The sequence below is a fragment of the Scyliorhinus canicula genome, chromosome 15, assembly GCF_902713615.1.
Source record: "Scyliorhinus canicula chromosome 15, sScyCan1.1, whole genome shotgun sequence".
NCBI classification, from domain to species: Eukaryota; Metazoa; Chordata; class Chondrichthyes; order Carcharhiniformes; family Scyliorhinidae; genus Scyliorhinus; species Scyliorhinus canicula.
The window spans coordinates 133,071,445-133,091,833 of NC_052160.1; the positions used below are offsets into that span (position 1 = coordinate 133,071,445).

The 20,389-nt window shown below is 49.5% G+C and overlaps 1 long non-coding RNA gene across 3 annotated transcripts; it reads right to left on the reverse strand.

The window, feature by feature from the left end:
- Positions 1–5,716: 5,716 nt before the first annotated feature.
- LOC119978270 lies at positions 5,717–11,641 on the reverse strand. 3 transcript variants are annotated; one of them, XR_005463415.1, is made up of 3 exons: positions 11,501–11,641; positions 10,557–10,670; positions 5,717–5,912 (listed from the first exon to the last, which is right to left on the reverse strand). It is a non-coding gene; the product is annotated as an uncharacterized LOC119978270 (long non-coding RNA). The 3 variants fall into 3 exon arrangements; XR_005463417.1 differs by having other exon boundaries at positions 10,550–10,670; XR_005463416.1 differs by having other exon boundaries at positions 11,496–11,641.
- Positions 11,642–20,389: the final 8,748 nt, after the last annotated feature.

Genomic DNA, 20,389 nt, shown 5'->3' on the forward strand with positions numbered 1-20,389 from the left:
AAAGTGGGGCGGGGGGGGGGGTAAACGGGACTAGCTGAGCTGCTTGTGCAGAGAGTCAGGACAGACATGACGGGTTGAATGGCCTCTTCTGCACTGTAACCATTCTGTAATTCTGTGAAACTAGTTTTTAATGGGGCAAAAGCAAAACGGGCAAAAACAAATCAGCAGCTTGTTTCACACTTTGCACAGTGCTGGGGCGGAGTTCAGGGCAGCACGGTAGCATAGTGGCTAGCAGAGCGGCAGGGTCCCAGGTTTGATTCCCGGCGTGGGTCACTGTGCGGTTTCCTCCCACAGTCCAAAGATGTGCAGGTTAGGTGGATTGGCCATGCTAAATTGCCCTTCCGAGGCGAGGTGGGGTTAGGGTGGGGGCCTAGGTGAGGGCGCTCTTTTGGAGGATCGGTGCAGATTCGATGGGCCGAATGGCCTCCTTCAGCATTGTAGGGATTCTATGAAATGGTGCAGCACACCCGAGGATATTAAAGTGAGGGATATATTATATTGAGAGTGAGAGGGTTAATCATCAATATTTTGGGAGGTGGGGCGGGGGGGTTATATTTGAGAATGCTCTGAACAGTAACATGCTAAATCTAAGGCCATGTTCTGGCCAAGAATGTTAAAACAAGCGGCTGCCGCTGGGTATAATTTCCTCATTAACTATTGTTCAGTGTAATTAATTGGCAGTGGTGGTGGGTGGATTCGGTTAGTGCAGGAACCTGCCCAGATTCAGCAAGGGGAGAACTGGAGAAATGCTGATTCAATGAGTCGCGACAGGCTCTGGGAGGAATCTGAATCGAGGCCCACAATTGTGTTTGACCTAATTTCTTTCCCCCCCCCCCCCCCCCCCTCCCCTTCCAACACGTTCAGACAAAGAGAGGATTACACACGCCCAGCTGTCTGGAGGAAATTCTAATAGCATTTTCGGAGAGAATTGATTTTATTTTCAAACAATGCCGGGCCTTGTTTTAGATGCAGGCACCGCTGCAGGTGTTGACATTAAAGAGAATCCAAAACTCCGTCTTATCAATAGCCAAAAAGAAGGAGTTTTCCTTTAATATGCCGTAACCACAGACTTCCTTCTTTGACTGAGCCTTTGAGCTGTGAAATTCCACTGGAGATATGAATGTTTTCTCTGTTATGTGAGACCTCTTTGATATTTAGTCCACGCTCGTTAGGCTGAGAAAGGGCACAGCGGAGGCAAGCTAGGGTGACCCAGCATTCAGCTGCCCCTGAGGAGCCGGAGGTTCAGATTCCGCCCCCCCCCCCCCCCCCCCCCCCCCCCCCGCAGGATGGGTTTTCCGAAACTGGCTGTGCCAATGAAGGATGAGGCCAACCCAGGCGTACCCAGAGTCGGGAAGAAAATCAGCCAAATCAGCCCATTTCCCAGCTCTGGCACTCTTTTGTGGAAATGGCGAAAGGTTTCAACAGAAGCATTAACCTGCCTTAGAATCTTCAAGCTATTACAGCACAGAGGGTCCATGCCGTCACCCACTGCAAATTTTCAGAATTTTCAATTTCAATTTTCCGTTTTGGATATTTATTTTTACAAGGGCAGCACAGTAGCACAAGTGGATATCCACTGTGACTTCACAGCGCCAGGGTCCCAGGTTCGATTCCCCGCTGGGTCACTGTCTGTGCGGAGTCTGCACATTCTCCCCGTGTGTGCGTGGGTTTCCTCTGGGTGCTCCGGTTTCCTCCCACAAGTCCAAAGATGAGCAGGTTAGGTGGATTGGCCATGCTAAATTGCCCTTAGTGACCAAAAGGGTTAGGAGAGGTTATTGGGTTACGGGGATAGGGTGGAAGTGAGGGCTTAAGTGGGTCGGTGCAGACTCAACGGGCCGAATGGCTCCTTCTGCACTGTATGTTCTATGTTCTATTCTGCAGCATCGCCTGGTCATCCTGACAGAGGTCCACTTGTCCTTTTCCTTTGCAACTCCTGAAATTACCAGAAAATAGATGTGTTGGAGTGTTGACCTGCTGATTTCAAGTAGGCCTTCATAGAGTAAGATGGCATATGTGTTTTTTTTGGTGGGGGGGGGGGGGGGGGGGGAGGAAGGGGGAGGTTGATGGTTGGCACTTATTGTTGAGGGGTGGGCTGAGCTGATGGGATGTGCAGCCAAAACCTGTGATACCTCCACAAAATCTGTGGGGATGAAATTGGACATGGGTGGGGAAAGCAACCAAACAGTGTCACGTCAGTTGCCTGTCTGTTATATGTTCCACTTGATATTGGATCTCGGGATGGATCTTGGGCGCCACAGTGGTTAGCACTTCTGCCTCACAGCGCCTGGAACCTGGGATCAATTCCAGCCTTGGGTGACTGTCTGTGGAATCTGCATGGAGTTTGCACATTCTCCCCCTGTCTGCGTGTATTTCTTCTGGGTGCTCCTGTGTCCTTCCCTGATCCAAAGATGTGCAAGTTAGGTGGATTGGCCATGCTAAATTGCCGCTTAGTGTCCAAAAGGGTAGGTGTGGTTATGGGATTAGGGGGATAGGACGAGGGAGTGGGCCAGGATAGGGTGCTCTTTCAACTAATTGATGCAGATGTGATGGGCCGAATGGCCTCCTTCTGCACTGTAGGAATTCTATGCTATAACGCCTGTTTTACCCTACTTCCGAAGACAGATTTCTATCACTAGGATTCCTCAGCAACATATCCTATGGAATATTGAGGAACAGTTTTCAGAATGTCTCCTTCCAACGCAAGATGGTCTTTGACACCTGTCTACACATGCACAGAAAACCGAAAGCTGAATCTGACGACTAGCTCCAGGGTCCCAGGTTCGATTCCCGGCTGGGTCACTGTCTGTGCGGAGTCTGCACGTCCTCCCCGTGTGTGCGTGGGTTTCCTCCGGGTGCTCCGGTTTCCTCCCACAGTCCAAAGATGTGCGGGTTAGGTGGATTGGCCATGCTAAATTGCCCGTAAATTGTCCTAAAAAAAAGTACGGTTAAGGGGGGGTTGTTGGGTTACGGGTATAGGGTGGATACGTGGGTTTGAGTAGGGCGATCATTGCTCGGCACAACATCGAGGGCCGAAGGGCCTGTTCTGTGCTGTAATGTTCTATGTTCTATGTAATAGTAAACAGAAGCACAAATTTTAATCGCCGTTCCAAATTTGAGGTGAGAGAAAACATGATCTACGTATTTAGTATTCTCGTTGAATTTTTAGTAAATTGGTGCAGATTTTGTGTGTTGCCAACCTGGGCATAATAAATCTTTAAAAAACAAAGGTATTCCTTTCTCAGAGTTCCAAAACGAGTGCACAGCGTGGACAGGGCAAGACCATAATCAGTCTCCTTGCTCGCTCCAAGAAACAATTCAAATTCAAATTGAATCCAATTCCTGGTTCCCACAGAAGAGACATACTTGATCCAAGCTGACAAGGAGTTACATCTGGGGCGGGTTTTCATAGAATTCATAGAATTTACAGTGCAGAAGGAGGCCATTTGGCCCATCAAGTCTGCACCGGCTCCTGGAAAGGGCACCCTACCCAAGGTTAACACCTCCACCCTATCCCCATAACCCAGTAACCCCACCCAACACTAAGGGCAATTTTGGAAACTAAGGGCAATTTATTATGTCCAATCCACCTAACTTGCACATCTTTGGACTGTGGGAGGAAACCGGAGCACCCGGAGGAAACCCACGCACACACGGGGAGGATGTGCAGACTCCGCACAGACAGTGACCCAAGCCGGAATCGAACCTGGGACCCTGGAGCTGTGAAGCGATAGTGCTATCCACTGTGCTACTGTGCTGCCCACGGCATCCCAGCTGCATGTTTCTCAGTGGGGTGGTGGTGGCTGCCATTCGCTGGGAATGGGAATGGGAATGGAAATTCCCATTGGCGCCACCCCATGCCGTTGGGAAACCGCGGGCGGGGGGGGGGCTGCCGGCGGGGACCGGAGAATCCCATCGCCAGCGAACGGCCGGAGAATTCAGGCCCTGCTCTCAGGCTTGATCTTGGCCAACTTGGGCATATTGAAGCAACCGGGGACAGAGCTTCAAGAAACATCGGGTGAGGAGAATGACTCCCGTAAGGGAGCCCGCCAAATTCCAATTCCATTTCTCATCCATGCGGCTGTGTCCAGGTGCCTGAGCAGCTTCACAAACACGAACATTGAAATCTGCTCGAATGCAGATTTTACACATAGAAAGTCTCCAGCCTTTGCTCGCTTGTTTGAAATGAGTGCATGCCATAGAAAAAGATAAAGCTGGAGGAAATTATCTGGTGAAAATGGGAATTGCACTTTGTTCTGAATAAAATAATCCTTTCTAGTTCCAAAACATGAAATAAAACCAGGGAGCTAAACGAAGAGGGTAGGTATCACGCAGATTACAGGATGAAGTTCAGACCTCTGTCACTCACAATGACATGCTGGAGGGAAATGATGCAAATGGGCACAAACGGTGTTGGCAGCAAACAGAGACATTGAGAAAAGGTCGATCATGAAATTCCCTCCTTAGATTAATGAATCGTGAACACTAAATGACCAAGATTTGATACCCACTCTGAGTTGGGCCCTGCTGATTTTAACTGGGCCCAGGACCTTCAGATAAATAGACTTTACCTTTATATCATCCCCTTCACGACCGCAAGATGTTGCAAACCACTTTGCGGCCAATTTTGAATTGTAGTCACTGTACGAAATGCGGCAGTCAATTTATGCACAGCAAGATTCCAACAAACAGTAATGTGATTGTGTCCAGATAATCTGTTTTTTTAGTGATGTTGGTTGAGGGAATAGCTGATGGAATCACAGAAATGGTCATAGTACGGATGGAGGCAATTTGATCTGTTGAGTCCGTGCTGCTGCAAGAGCTAGTCTCAGTCCCTTGCCCTTGCCCCAAATTTTGCTCTTCAGCCACGATTGAATCTGCCTCGACCACGCAGTCTAGATCCTAGCTGAGTAAAGATGATTTTCCTTCTGTTGCTACCTTTGCTATTCCCCTTATTTTAGGGTCCTCTGGTTCTCAACCTTTCTACCAATGAGAGTTCCCCTAGCCTATCTTAAAACCATGCCGTGGAATCTGTTACACCTGCCAGAGATGGGAAGGTAGGTTTAAACAGCCCCTCCCACAGCTCCTCCGAGAGTGCAGTTCCTCCCTCAGACCAGCACTAGAGTGTCAGCCGATTGTTCCCCAGTGTTTCCCTTTTATTTCATCTTGGGATATGGGCTTGGTCTGCCCCTCCCTCACTGCCCTCGAATTGAGTGGCTTGCTAGGCCATTCGGAGGGCAGTTCATAGAATCATAGAATTTACAGTGCAGAAGGAGGCCATTTGGCCCATCGCGTCCTCACCAGCCCTTTGAAAAAGCACCCCATCCAAATCCATGCCTCCACCCTATCTCTGTAATCCAATAACCCCACCTAACCTTTTTTTTTGGACACTAAGGGCAATTCAGCATGGCCAATCCACCTAACCTGCACATCTTTGGACTGTGGGAGGAAACCGGAGCACCCGGAGGAAACGCATGTTCTCCTCAGACACGGGGAGAACATGCAGACTCCGCACTGACAGTGACCCAAGCCGGGAATTGAACCTGGGACCCTGGCGCTGTGAAGCAATTGTGCTAACCACTGTGCTACCATTACGAGGCAAGCACAGACCAGACCTGGGAGGGGGCGGCAGATTTCCTTCCCTCAAGGTCATAAGCAAACCAGATGCGTTTTTATGTCAATCGAAGATAGTTCCACAGTCACCATGACTGAAACTGGCTTAATATTACAGATTTTATGAATTGCATTTAAATTCCACCAGCTCCCATGGTGGGATTTGAACCCATATCCTCAGAACATTAGCCTCCGGTTTTACTGCTCCATTGATACACCACCCGTCCAGTCTTGAGCGCGAGTCGCAAGCATAATTTTCCGTCTCGGAGGGGAGAGCCATGACTCGAAGCTGCAACAGACATCTAGCAAAGAAAAAAAAATTAAGTTGTCAGATTGTCGTAATAACCCGACTGAACACCCCTTATCCTCCTTTGGTGACTCATTTTCATTGAATCAAAAGAGAATGATCACTCTGCGTTCTATCCTATAGTCTGGAATGGGCCAGAATCATTTTCCCATCGTAGCCTTTTGCTTTCGGACTGTGTCTGCAGCTCCGTCTCTGAAAACCAGACTCATTTTTTCTCCCTTTTTTTGAAAAAAAAAACACGGACTGCAATGTCAGCTTTTAGTCAAAACTATGTAGTCAGATTCTCAAGAGCAAAGTCCGCCAGCTTGACCTGGCAATGACCCCCTGCTGAGTTCAAACGTATAGGATTGTCGCTGCAGTGTGAGTGGTCATTGGAATGTCAGATTATTTCTCATTGTCTCCAGGGTGTCAGGTTCTGATGCCCTGTCTGAAACTTGATCCACACCTGCAACCCTGCTGCCCTATGAATTTAACCCGTGAAGTGAGTGACCAGCCTTAGTTTCAGTCAATATCTCCCCTATGGGACCCTGGAATTGGAATTTAACCATTTCAACGCAAGCTTTAACAATGACAATTTGTGTCTTAAACGTAGGAGAAATGTCCCAAGACACTCCAGAGGGGTGTAACAAAACAGGAACATTGACTAGATGACTGAAGGGCTGGTCAAAAGAAGTAGGTTTTGAGAAGCCGTAGGGTTGGAAAGGAGGGAATCTGAGAGCACAGGGGAGCCTAGACAGCCTGAAGGCACAGCCACCAATGGTGGGTGAAGTAAGTCGGGAATTTCCAGGGAGTCAGAATTGGAAAAAGTGAGAATCTCAGGCGGCTGTACAGCTTTAGGGAGTTATGGATGATGGGGTTCGAGGGTTTTTAATCGAAGGATCTCCAGCCAGGTTGTTGAGATGGTCTGCAGTTTGGGCTGAATTCTCCGCCGTCGGGTTTCTCCGTTTTGCCGGCAGCCCAATTTTCCCAATGGCGTGGGGCTGCCCCACAATGGGAAAACCCATTAGTCAGCCGGCGAAACGGAGAATCCCGATTGCGTGCTGAATCAGAATTTGGTGCGGAGAATCCCACCAAGGATTCTATACCATGTAATAGGCCGGATGGGCGGGATTCTCTGTTCTCCCAAGCTGATTCCATAATCAGCGATCAGGCGGGGAATCTCTTTTCACGATGGAATCGGGAGCGGCACCTGTTTCCGCAGGCTCTGCTCCCTCCAAAATGGTGTCATTGGGAAGTGCACCGCACGTCTGCTGGGACGGCCACAGGACATCACCTGAAGGCCCTCCCCCCGATGCTCCGCCCCTGATGGGCCGAGTTCCTGACCGTGCGGTTGACATGCGGTCCCAGCCTTGCGGACTGTGTCCAGCGCTGTCACAGTCGGGCGGGCGCCGTGCTTCTGGCTGGGGGTGGGGGGGCTTTGGCGAGGGCTGGGGGGACTGGTGGCGGGGTGGCGAGGGGGTGGACACCTGTGGGGCACTATCTGACAAGTCAGGTCCGCGCACGGCCGGCGGCATGTTGTACGGCGTGACCGCTGCAGGTCGCCACTGTGTGCATGCGCGGCCACAGGCCCGGCAATTCTCCAGCTGATTTTGTTGTGGATACAGGGCGTTTTACGCGGCAAGGCTGCTCGTCCCTCACCGGTCGGAGGATCCGTGCTGGGGCGCCGCCGCTTCTTTTGACGTAAAACGCTACAGATCTTCCAGACATAGCCTGAAAATCGGAGAATCCAGCCCCATGTATTGTTCTTCTGCTAGGGCATAGTCGCTTTAAAGTAGATTTGCTGTCAAGTCAATCAGGGTTTAATGGTTTGGTGCGAGAGCTGCGCAGAATGTAAAGTATATTTCAGTATATAGGAATGAGACACACAGCATTAAGTGGCACCTAGAGGGTGACACCTGAAGGGTGACACTGAGTGACAAAATACACACAAAATACATCTAGTTAAAAAAAGAGATTCAGGAATGCCACACCACTTTAACACAATGTCATGTAATGTATACGAGAATATTATATCTCCGTGACAAACAATTTCCTGACAATACCATGGGTAAAATTGTAGCCGTATCCTTTGCATCATTTACTGTTACAAGAGCAGGTCCGCGGCTCTCGGAATCTTATGGCGAGTAACTCAGCTCCTGACCCCCCCCCCCCCCCGCCCCCCCCAAAACCTGTCCACCATCACGGCAGCACAGTAGCATTGTGGATAGCACAATCGCTTCACAGTTCCAGGGTCCCAGGTTCGATTCCGGCTTGGGTCACTGTCTGTGCGGAGTCTGCACATCCTCCCCGTGTGTGCGTGGGTTTCCTCCGGGTGCTCCGGTTTCCTCCCACAGTCCAAAGATGTGCAGGTTAGGTAGGTTGGCCATGATAAATTGCCCTTAGTGTCCAAAATTGCCCTTAGTGTTGGGTGGGGTTACTGGGATATGGGGATAGGGTGGAGGTGTTGGCCTTGGTTAGGGTGCTCTTTCCAAGAGCCGGTGCAGACTCGATGGGCTGAATGGCCTCCTTCTGCACTGTAAATTCTATGATCTACAAGACACAAGTCAGGAGTGTGATGGAATATTCTCCACTTGGCTGGATTAGTGCAGCTCCAACAACACTCAAGAAGCTCGACACCATCCTGGACAAGGCAGCCCGCTTGATTGCTCCTCCTTCTACAAACATTCAAACGCTCCACCACCGACGAACAGTGGCAGCCGTGTGTACCATCTACAAGATGTACGGCAGGAACTCACCAAAGCTCCTTAGGCAGCGCTACCATCTAGCAGGACAAGGGCAGCAGATACCTGGGAACCCCACCACCTGAAGGTTCTCCTCCAAGTCACTCACCACCCCGACTTGGAAATATATCGGCGTTCCTTCACTGTCGCTGGGTCAAAGTCCTGTAATTCCCTCTCTGCCAGCACTATGGGTGTACCTGCACAACAGGGACTGCAGCGGTTCAAGAAGGCGTCTCATCACCACCTTCCCGCGGGCAATGAAGGATGGGCAGTAAATGCTGGCCTTGCCAGCGAATGAATGATAAAGAATAATCTGGTGTGTGTCCATGGGGACTTCAGGTAAAAACGGGAGCCAGGGAATTCAAGCAATTTTATGCATGGAGCAAGTTCAAAGTTTAACTATCTAAACCATGCGGCATCATAAGGGAGACATTAACCGACAGAACTGAGGCCAAGAATTCACTTGAAATTAAGTAACTTGTAAATCAAAACAGATATTGTTAGATAATTGGCACTGCACTGGGACAATAAATTATACTGAAATAAGATAGCACCTGAAGTTGTGGTTGCGGAAGGGTGGGGTGGAAATGTCACGTTTAGCCTCAGAGGTTTGGGCTAAGGAGAGGATGGGTCAGCCAAGGCCCCGTGCCCAATAGCCTCAGGCTATCCTTATTTAGAATCCAAATCAAGAGTGGAACCTGTACCTATAGGAGACATAGGGTCATAGCTGTCTGCAGCACAGAAAAGCTCCTTTGGCCCATCGTACATGCGCAGGTCAAAAACAAAAACCTAAATATTCTAATTCCATTTTCAAGCACTTGGCCCATAGCCTTGTATGCCTTGGAGAGGAAAGGTGAGAATCATAGCATCCCTACAGTGCAGAAGGAGGCCTGTCTGCCCATCGAGTCTGTACCAACCCTCCGACAGAGCACCTTACCTAGGCCCACTCCCTCCCCCGCTCTATCCCTGTTAACCCAGTTAATCTGCACATCTTTGGACACTAAGGGGCAATTTAGCGTGGCCAATCCACCTCACCTGCACATCCTTGAATTTTGGGAGGAAACCGGAGCATCAGGAGGAAACCCAAACACACACGGGGCGAAAGTGCAAACTCCACACAGGCACCCAAGGCCAGAATTGAACCCAGGTCCTCGGCGCTGTGAGGCAGCAGTGCTAACCACTGTGCCACCATGTCGGTCGAATAGTACAAACGATTGCCATTATTTGGGGCGTTGTGTTCACGAGCACAGGAATCGAGTTTCTCAGTGTGGAACACTTTGGGCTGAGTGTTGGGTTCGGTAAGCATTGGCCACGCTGCCTCTTGTCTTTGACACCTAAACCTGCTCTACCCTACTACACAGTACTACACCCACAACAACAACGACAATGTCTTGATATAGCCTTGTTGACATTGGTATAATCAAACAACATTTGACACTGAACCACACAAGAAGGTATTAGGCAGGTGACCAAAAGCCTGGTCAGAGACGAGGGTTTTGAGGGGCATCCTGAAAGAGTAGGAGGGACAGAGAGGTTTAGGGAGGGCATTCCAGAGCTTAGGGTCCCAGGCAAGTGAAGGCACGGCTGTCAGTGGTGGAGTCATTAAAATTGGGGATCTGCAAGTGGCTGGAATGGAGGGAACGCCATTACCTCAGAGGCATGCTGGGGTTAGGAAGAGGCTACCGAGATAGGAAGGGACGAAGCCACATGGAGCAGAAGGGAAGAGGCAAAGAGAAATGATGCAATACTCTGGGCTAAGGCACGTGGGCTTAATTAACCCTCTCCTTCCTCCAACCGTGAATAACCAAGGCTCCTGTCAATGAACAAGTGTAACTAAACTGTTCGGAGCCCCCCAGTGTGTGTGTGCCTGCAAACTTGTGCTCCAAGATATATCATTGACATGTTAACTGACCATTCACCTCAATGCCGTTCATGGGATCTTGCAAAGCAGCAGTCCACAGAAATCACTGCGCTTCCTAGCATTCCATCAACACTTGGGAGATATCTCGAAGACACACAAGATGCAGCTCCATCTGAGAAAGTGTATAACACAATTCAACAACATTGAGTATCCCAAAATACATTACATTAACTAATCGGAACATTCCTAGAAGTTGATCATTCAGAACAGCTGAGGCTGTTAAGAGAAATCTAAGTCATATATATGAATTATATATAGATGTGTATGTATATCTATATGTGTATATCCGATTTATAATATATATATAGGGTAATTCTAACAATTTGTCAGATTATTTGCCTGGCCACAGATCAAGCAATTAAAACAATATTTCATATTATTATCCAATCTGAGCTCCTTGCTAGAGAAAACTAAGATACCAATCTTCTGTTCCGTGTTTGAGTTAGTGCAAAGTAAACTCCATCAATTTTGTCCGACAGGCCTGCAGAAATCCATGGAATTCTGTCTGCTCTCTCTCAATATCCCAGTTTCCTGAGCTCGTTCTGCCTGTGAGCTGCATTCCGCTCATTCTTTGTCTCCATTTCAGCTGCTCAGGAGCTGGAAAGGAATGTTCGCCGCGTTCGATTTGTTGCAGCCACGTACCGCTCTGGGACCTAAGCAGCATGCGATCTGCTCCTGCGATGATGAAAGGGCAGATTATGAGAGGAAATGGCTACCTCGTGTGGAGGGCTGCAGTGGTTAACCCCTTGCACCATCTCCTTTCCCTTCTCCCCCCCCCACCCCCCCCCCCCCCCTCCCCCCGGGGAAAAAACCCGTCCTGCTTCAGAATGTTTCCCAATTTTAAAGAGGTATCACTTCTAGACCCAGAAAATAAGCATTCCGTTAACCTTATGTTGCTTGCCCGCCAAACAGGAGGTCAACAATTACAATGAAATACCTCACCAACGCACACCATTGTGTTGTTAATGCCTGTCCTCATTGCAAAGGGACTAACGAGGCAGTTCTCTGACTCTTGTTCTCGAGACAATCGACAACAGACTCCCTTTCAGTTAACCCCTTACAACTTGCTGGCTCCTCACAGAGGCTGTGTAGGGGGAAACAGTGGTGTCGTATCCATGGCTACGAACCAGTAATCCAGAGAAAGCAGATTAATGGCAGCTGGTGGAATTTAAATGACATTAATAAAATCTGTTATGAAAGCTAGCCTCATAACGGTTGGCAAAACCCATCTTGGTCACTAATGCCCATTAGGGAAGAAAATCTACCTTCCTTGCCTGGTCTGGCTTACATATGACTCCAGACCCACAGCAATGCGGTTGACTCTTAACTTCCCTCTGATATGGCCGAGCGAGCCACTGAGTTAAAGGGTAATTAGGGATGGGCAACAAATGCTGGCCTTAGTTGCCAATCATGCCCCACAAATCAAGAAAGAATTTTTTTTAAAGTAATTTAAATTTCCTCCTGCCCCACCCTGTCTCAACCTGCCTCTACCAGGCCACCGTCCACCTATCATCGCTGTTGTTGGTGACCTCCACGGCCTCGCCACTCCTGGTGCAATGTTTTCAGAACTTCATCCTCATTCAATTACCTTCCCAGAATCTGGGACGGGATTCTCCCAGTCCCGCGCTGGGCCAGAGAATCCCCGTGAACGGGCCACACCACCCCGACGCCGGCACATGATTCTTTGCAGTGCGGTGAATCGGCGGCATTGGCGCCGGCGTGGTTGGCGCGGCACCGGTCACGGGCCGCTCTACGCGACTGGCCCGCCGATTCTCCGGCCCAGATGGGCCGCGCGGCAGTAGGAAAAGAGCCAAGTCCCGCCGGCGCTGTTCTAACCTGCTCTGGGCTGGCGGGACCTCGCCGTGTAAGGGTCGGGTGGTGGCCTGTGGGGAGGGGGGGGGGGGGGGAGGGGGGATCCGACCCCAGGGGGGGCCTCCGATGTGGCCAGGGCTACGATCAGGGCCCACCGATCGGCGGGCCGGCCTCTGAGGCTGGGGGCCTCCTTTCCTACGCGTCGGCCCCTGTAGTCCTGCGCCATGTTGCATCGGTGCCGGCACGTTGAAGGAGGCCACTGCGCATGCGTGCATTGCCGCCGGCGCCACTGCGCATGCGCGGATCCTGCGGTGCACAGTTCGCACCGGGATCTGCAACTGCAGCAGCGCGAACTGCTCCAGCGCCGTGCTGGCCCCCTGTAGGGGCCAGAATTAGACATGGGAGCAGCCCATGGGACTCTGCCACGGGATTGGAAAATCCCGCCTGTGATTTCAATCTACATTGGAAAGTGTGGTCGGAGCAGATTCAATAGTCACTTTTAAAATAGAGTCGGACGTTACTGGAAGGGGAAGAATTGCAAAGGCAAAATGTTTCAGTGTTTCAAAGTAACACCACTGGCTGGTGTAATGTCACGTGTTACGCAATGACATCGTCGGAGCGTTTCGCGGCTTTTGTGGAGTTCACCATTGTTTGAGCAGCATCTTTTAAATAAAACCCTTGCACTGTGTTATAGGAACTCGACGTGTGTCACCTCTGATTCTTTCTCTTTGTGTCTACAACAAAGAACATAACACAGGGCTATGGTGAAAGAGCCGAGGAGTGAGACTGACTGCATAGTTCTTTCAAAGAGCTACCATGGAAACGATGGGGAGAATAGCATCCACCTGTGCATTGGGGTGGCACGGTAGCACAGAGGCTAGCACTGTTGCTTCACGGCACCAGGGTCCGCGGTTCGATTCCCGGCTTGGGTCACTGTCTGTGCGGAGTCTGCACGTTCTCCCCGTGTCTGCGTGGGTTTCCTCCGGGTGCTCCGGTTTCCTCCCACAAGTCCCGAAAGACGTGCTGTTGGGTGAATTGGACATTCTGAATTCTCCCTCAGTGTACCCGAACAGACGCCGGAGTGTGGCGACTAGGGGCTTTTCACAGTCACTTCATTGCAGTGTTAAGGTAAGCCTACTTGTGACACTAATGAAGATTGCTATAATTTGATGATGCTATTAGAGGAGGATATAGAGATGGAGAGGTGGAAGAGTTTGAGGGGGGAATTACAGAACTCAGTGCTCGGTAGCTGAAGGAACCCGAGCCATTGGAGGAATCATTAAAATGGGGGACATGCAAGAGACCAAAATTGGAGGAGCACGGAGATCTTATTGTGGGGCTGGGGAGCAGGTTATCAAGTTAGGGAAGGGGTGAGCCCATGGATGGATTTGAAAACAATGTTGAGGATTTAAAAAAGTCAAGCCACTGACAGACTGGGAGTCAGCGCTGTGAGGCAGTCTGGGGAGAGTGCCACAGAGCACTGGAGGCCGGAGAGAGAGAGCGAAGCTGGTGGGGAGCAGCTGTTCAGAGCAGTGGGGACACTTTGAAAAGAGCAGCGCGGCGAACCTTCAATGAATTCAGAGGCGGAGCTCCTGAGGTGACTTCAGGATGTGGGAAGTGACGCAGGGCATGAGGAAGCAGCTGATTGTTGTGTGGGAAGCATGTCCTGCAGTCAGCATCATGGTAAAGCGGTCTACAAAGCGGTGCCGGGAGATAAAACAGCGCGAGAAAAAGCGAGACTGAGAGCGCAGTATTGTTTTGGAGCTCCTGAGGTGACATCAGAATTCAAAGGTGAATCGTGGGTTTCCTCCGGGTGCTCCAGTTTCCTCCCGCAAGTCCCGAAAGACGTGCTTGTTAGGTGAATTAGACATTCTGAATTCTCCCTCTGTGTACCTGAACAGACGCCGGAGTGTGGCAGCCAGGGGATTTTCACAGTAACTTCATTGCAGTGTTACCGTAAGCCTACTTTTGACAAGAAAGATTATTATTATTGGGTCAGTATTGTCGGCTAAGTATTTGCTACTTTCATCACTTATAGTTTGTAAGGTCTTTTTTGTGGGGCTACAAACTTATAGTTTGTAAGGGCTATAATCTTTAGTAAGGAGGACCAGGGAATAAGGGTCTGAGAGCAATTTACATTATTTAATATTAAACATCTTCCTAAAAGTTTAATTTAAAGGAATAAGTCATGGCAGGAGAGCTCAAAGCCGTGGTGTGCTCTTCCTGCTCCATGTGGGAAGCTGAGAACAGTGCCTGGGGCCAGCATGTGTGCTGGAAGTGTCCCCAGCTGCAGGACCTGGAAGCCCGGGTTTCAGAGCTGGAGCAGCGGCTGGGGTTACTGTGGAGCATAAGCTAGGCAGAGCGTATCCTGGATAGAACGTACAGAGATGTGGTCACACCACTGGCTCAGACTCCACAGGCAGAAAGAGGATACATGACCAACAGACTGAGCGCACTGGCAGGCAGTGCAGGAATCTCCTGTGGACATTTCCCTGCAAAACAGATAGACTGCTTTGGATACTGTTGGGGCAATGGCTTCTCAGGGGAAAGCAGCAACAACCAATTCATTACACCACTGTTGGCTCTGCTGCACAGAGGAGGAGGGAAAGTGCGGGAATGCAATAATTATAAGGGATTCAGTTGTAAGGGGAACAGATAGGCATTTCTGTGGCCACAAACGAGACTCCAGGATGGTATGGTGCCTCCCTGGTGCTAGGGTCAAGGTTGCCTCGAGCAGCTACAGGACATTCTGAAGGGGGCAGGTGAACAGCCAGTGACCATGGTACATATTGCTACGAACAGCATAGGTAAAAAAAGGAATGAGGTCCTAAAAGTAGAATATATAGGGAGCTAGGAAGTAAGTTGAAAAATAGGACCTAGCAATAATAATAACAATCTTTCTTGTCACAAGTAGGCTTACATTAACACTGCAATGAAGTTACTGTGAAAATCTCCCAGGCGCCACATTCCGGCGCCTGTTCGGGTACATGGAGGAAGAATTCAGAATGTCCAAGTTATCTAACAGCAAGTCTTTCGGGACTTGTGGGGAAAACGGAACACCCGGAGGAAACCCTAGGGAGAACGTGCAGACCCCGCACAGATAGTGACCCAAGCCGGGAATCAAACCTGGCGCTGTGAAGCAACAGTGCTAACCACTGTGCCGCCCAATAGGTAGTGATCTCAGGATGACTGCCAGTGCCAGATGCGGTCAGAGAAGAAGTAGAAGGATAGATTGGATGACTATGCAGCTGAAGAGATGGTGCCCGATGGAGGGTTTCAGGTATTAGGACTGGTTCTGGGGGGGTGTGAGACCTGTACAAACTGGATGAGTTACACCTGGGCAGGACCGGGACTGATGTCCTCGGGTGAGAGGGGAGGGTTTAAACAAAAATGGCAGGGGAATGGGAACCTATGCAAGGAGTCAGAGGAAGAGGAAACACGAACAAGTACAAAAGACTGAAAGGGGAATAAGAAAAGTGATGATGGAGAAATCAAGGGCGGGAAACAAGCAGGGTGGTGGTGTGGCATTTTGGTTAAAGAGGAAATAACGCAATAGTGAGGAAGGATATTAGCCCAGACAATGTGGTATCTGTATGGGTAGAGCTGAGTAAACCCAAGTGGCAAAACAAGTTAGTGGGGGTTATAACGCTGATAATGGGAATGACATTAAACAGAAAATTAGAGATGCAAGGAATAAAGGAACATCTATAAATATGGGTGATTTCACCGTAGAGGAGGAATCCCTGGAGCATGTACGGGATGGTTTTCTGCACTGATACACGGAGGAACCAACTAAAAAACAGACCATCCTACACTGGTGTTGTGTAATCAGAAAGAAAGAATTGACTATCTAGTTGTTTGAGACCCCTTGGGGATGAGTGACCATAATATTTACATAGAATTTACAGTGCAGAAGGAGGCCATTCGGCCCATCGAGTCTGCTCCGGCTCCCGGAAAGAGCACCCTACCCAAGGTTAACACCTCCACCCTATCCCCATAACCCAGCAACCCCACCCAACACTAAGGGGAATTTATCACGGCCAATCCACCTAACCTGCACATCTTTGGACTGTGGGAGGAAACCGGAGCACCCGGAGGAAACTCACGCACACACGGGGAGGATGTGCAGACTCCGCACAGACAGTGACCCAAGCCGGAACCGAACCTGGGACCCTGGAGCTGTGAAGCGATTGTGCTAACCACTATGCTACCATGCTGCCCCGATAATAATAACCTTTTATTGTCACAAGTATGAAGTTACTGTGAAAATCCCCTAGTCGCCACATTCCGGCGCCTGTTTGGGTAAGCTGGTACGGGAATTGAACCCGCACTGCTGGCCTTGTTCTGCATCACAAACCAGCTATCTAGCCCACTGAGCTAAACCAGCCAATATGATAGAATTCTTCTTCAAGATGGAGAGTGACAATTGATTCTGAGACTAGGGTCCTGAATTTAAATAAAGGAAATTGTGGAATAGTGTGTGCAGTTTTGGTCTCCTCCAGATGAAGATGTTCTAGCTATCAGAGGAAGTGAAGCGAAGGTTGATGGGATTGAAGTATGAGGAGAGGTTGAGTCGGTTAGGGTTATATTCGCTGGAGTTCAGAAGAATGAGGGGAAATCTCATAACAAGACTTGACAGGGTAGGTGCAGGAAGGATGTTCCCGATGGCGGGGGAGTCCAGAATCAGGGGTCACAGGGTAAACCATTTCGGACTGAGATGTGGAGAAGTTTCTTCAGCTAGAGACTGGTGAGCCGGTGGAATTCACTACCACAGAAAACAGTTGAGGCCAAAACACTATGTTTTCGAGAAGGAGTTAGCTATAACTCTTGGGGTTAGAAGGATCAAAGGGTATGGGGGGATGAACAGGAACAAATTAATGAGTTGGATGATCAGCCAGAAATATAATGAGCAGCAGAGCAGGTTTGAAGGGCCGAATGGCTCCCTCCTACTCCTATTTTTCTATGTTTCTATGTCATTCTGCACCACCACCCTGCTCCCACACCCATTGTGGTTGTGCAACATGACCGTTGTCACGGCATACCAACTTCCCACCCAAATTGAAAGTCAAGAGGGCTTTTAATTACCCAATTAGATGATACTTGAATGTCAATCGAACAGCCTTTTTATCCAGTCATCAATAATGCATAAAGGTTCAAAGTAACTAAAAATATTTCTTGGAATCCTTCTGATTATTCTCCCAGGTGGCTTACAGCAGCATCCTGGGGGTGAATCTTTAAATCTTGCAGACTCCAGGACACCCCCGGAGAATTGGCAACCCGGCTCTCCACTGATGCAGCCTGACTCGCTACGTTGCATTTCATGTTGGTGCAACATTCGTCTCCAGATCACTGTGTTCTTCCAGGGAGTGTCTGAAACTGAGTTTAAATTAACAGGGCATTGTTTAATGCAGATCCAGAATTGTACAATTAATGATCTGTCATTTCTGGTGCCAGTTTTAAACATGTGAACATTTAATCTGGGTGACCTGTTCTTTCAGGGTCACTGCCTTGACCTGGACAGGGGTCATCTTCAAGTTGCCAACAACAGTAAACATCGGGAGTTATATATTCTGATCAAGCTGACTAATATAAACACTAGTTAAAATCAAAGTAGGTGACATTTTGAAATTCAATGAGTCAGATATAGCTGCTCCCTTTTTTAATTAGTTTTTTTTTCTTACATTATCATCAAAGTTGATGGATTTTAGTTCGAGGAACAAAAGTACTTTCAGCACCAAGGAATCCCAGGTCAGCTCTAGCCCAATTAGAGAAGAATAGGGAAGACTTGTATTTATCACGGACGGTCTTGACAAAGTGAACGTGGAAAGGATGACTGGGACCCTCGCCCCGCCGTGGCGTGGTGGTGGAGGCGGCTCGTCATTGGTTGATGGTGGGTTCTTCCAATCCGGCCGACGTCTACCGGGTTTTGCACGGATCGCACCATCGGCAGGAAGAGTGGAAAAATTCCACCCAGTGTTTCCTCCTGCGCGTGAGTCCGGAACCAAAGGGCACAGAGATGAGGAGGAATCTTTATTCAAGAGCATTGTGCAACTTGGAAACCCTCTGCCTCAGAAGGTGGTGACGACAGTGGGGGAGGTGAGGGGTGGGGGGGGGGGGGGGGTGGGGGGTGGGGGTGGGGGGGGGGGGCGGCGGCATTGAATATTTTTAAGGTGGAGATGGAGAGATTCTTGTTGGGCAATGGAATCAAAGGTTACCTGTCTCGTGTTGTTCACCCTGGGGTAACACGGACTGCACACGAAGCAGTTAACTGATCAATTACACACGAAACGTGGATGTTGGTTCAATATAAGATTATTGAACTTACAGTAATGAAGCACACATCTGCCTGTGGGTTGACTCTGCTACTCTAAGTAAACTAACATTAACTATCTCGACCAGGCTAGCTCTGATCCACGTGTAGAAGGTGTTGGCTGATATGTACACCCTGACTGTCACTACAGTTGTCACCAATGGAAAGAGACGGGGTGCTGATGCCGCGTGTGTTTTATAGTTGGAAGCCCCCCTCTGGTGTCCTGTCTTGTGATTGGTCGTGTTCTGTTCTGTATGTTGATTGGCTCACCTGGGTGTCTGTCACTGCCTGCATTTAGCTCATGATGCGCATGGGTGCATATTGTGACAACCTGGGGAGGTGGGGGTGGGGTGGGTAGATGGGGATGTGGAATTCGAGACACAAAGATCAGCCATGGTCTCATTGAATGGCTCGAGGGGCCGAATGGCCTACTTCTGCTCCCATTTTGTATGCTCGTGCCTAGCGCCTCAGGACTTCCCGAAGCACATTGCCACCAACGAGGTAATTTTGACATGCAGTCACTGTTGTAGTGTAGGAAATGTGAGATTGCTCAGAATGCTCCCACAGACGGTATTATGGGAATCTCTTTTGGCGAGATCTCCTGGTCTGGCCTGCCAGAGGGGTTTACCCGGTGCCACCGAAGTCAATCGGCGTTTGGCTGGCTCACTGCATCTGCTGAGGCAGGGGCTGGAAAATCCTCAATCTTTGTTTCCGGTGTTGGATCAGGGATAAATTTTGGCAAGGGAGCCAGGAATTCTTCCCTGGGTGGCACTGTGGGATCTTCCACATCATCTTGAGGGTGTAGAAGGGGGTCGTGCTTTAATGCCTCATCAGAAAATACACCTCCAACAGTGCAGCACTCCCTCAGCACTCTACTGGAGTGTAAGACTAAAATTCTGCACATTTGCCAAGAAACATGGGCCCCAACCTCAGCAGAACGTCCCAGCTACCTTTTCCATCATAGAATCCTTACAGTGCAGAAGGAGGCCTGTCGGCCCATCGTGAGCACTCTACCTAGGCCCACACCTCCATCCTATCCCCTTAACCCAACCTAACCTTTTGGACACTAAGGGGCAATTTAGCATGGCCAATCTAACCACCTGCACATCTTTGGACTGTGGAAGGAAACCGGAGCACCCGGCTGAAACCCAGGCAGACACGGGGAGAACGTGCAAACCCCACACAGGCAGTCATCCAAGGCCGGAATTAGCGAGGTTACCAATTTAGTGGGACACTTTCAGTGTCAGCTTTGGCTCAGGGGTCTCGTCTGCCTCTGGGTCAGGAGGTTGTGTGATCATAGCCCAACTACACATAATTCAGCCTGACGCGTATTCCCAGTGCAGTAATGAGGGAGCACTGTGCTGTCAGATTCCAAAGAGTGAGACATTGAACGGAGGCCCAAGGAATTCCAAGGCACTTTTTAAAAGGAAACACAGGAGGGAGAGCTCCCTGATATCCTGACCAGCAACCCTAAAAAAAAAAACCCCAAATGATCCGGTTATTATCTCACTGCAGTCTGTGATGAATAAAACAGAGACTACACTTCAAAAGTACTTCATTTGCTGTAAAACACTTTGGGATGTCCCGAGGTTGTGAGAGGCACTATGTAAGGATTTCTTCTGACAGTCAACAGACAAGGCTGGATATGAACGCATATACCGAAGATGAAAGCTGAGTGTCTAAATCACTGTCCCACCCAGTCCTTCGCA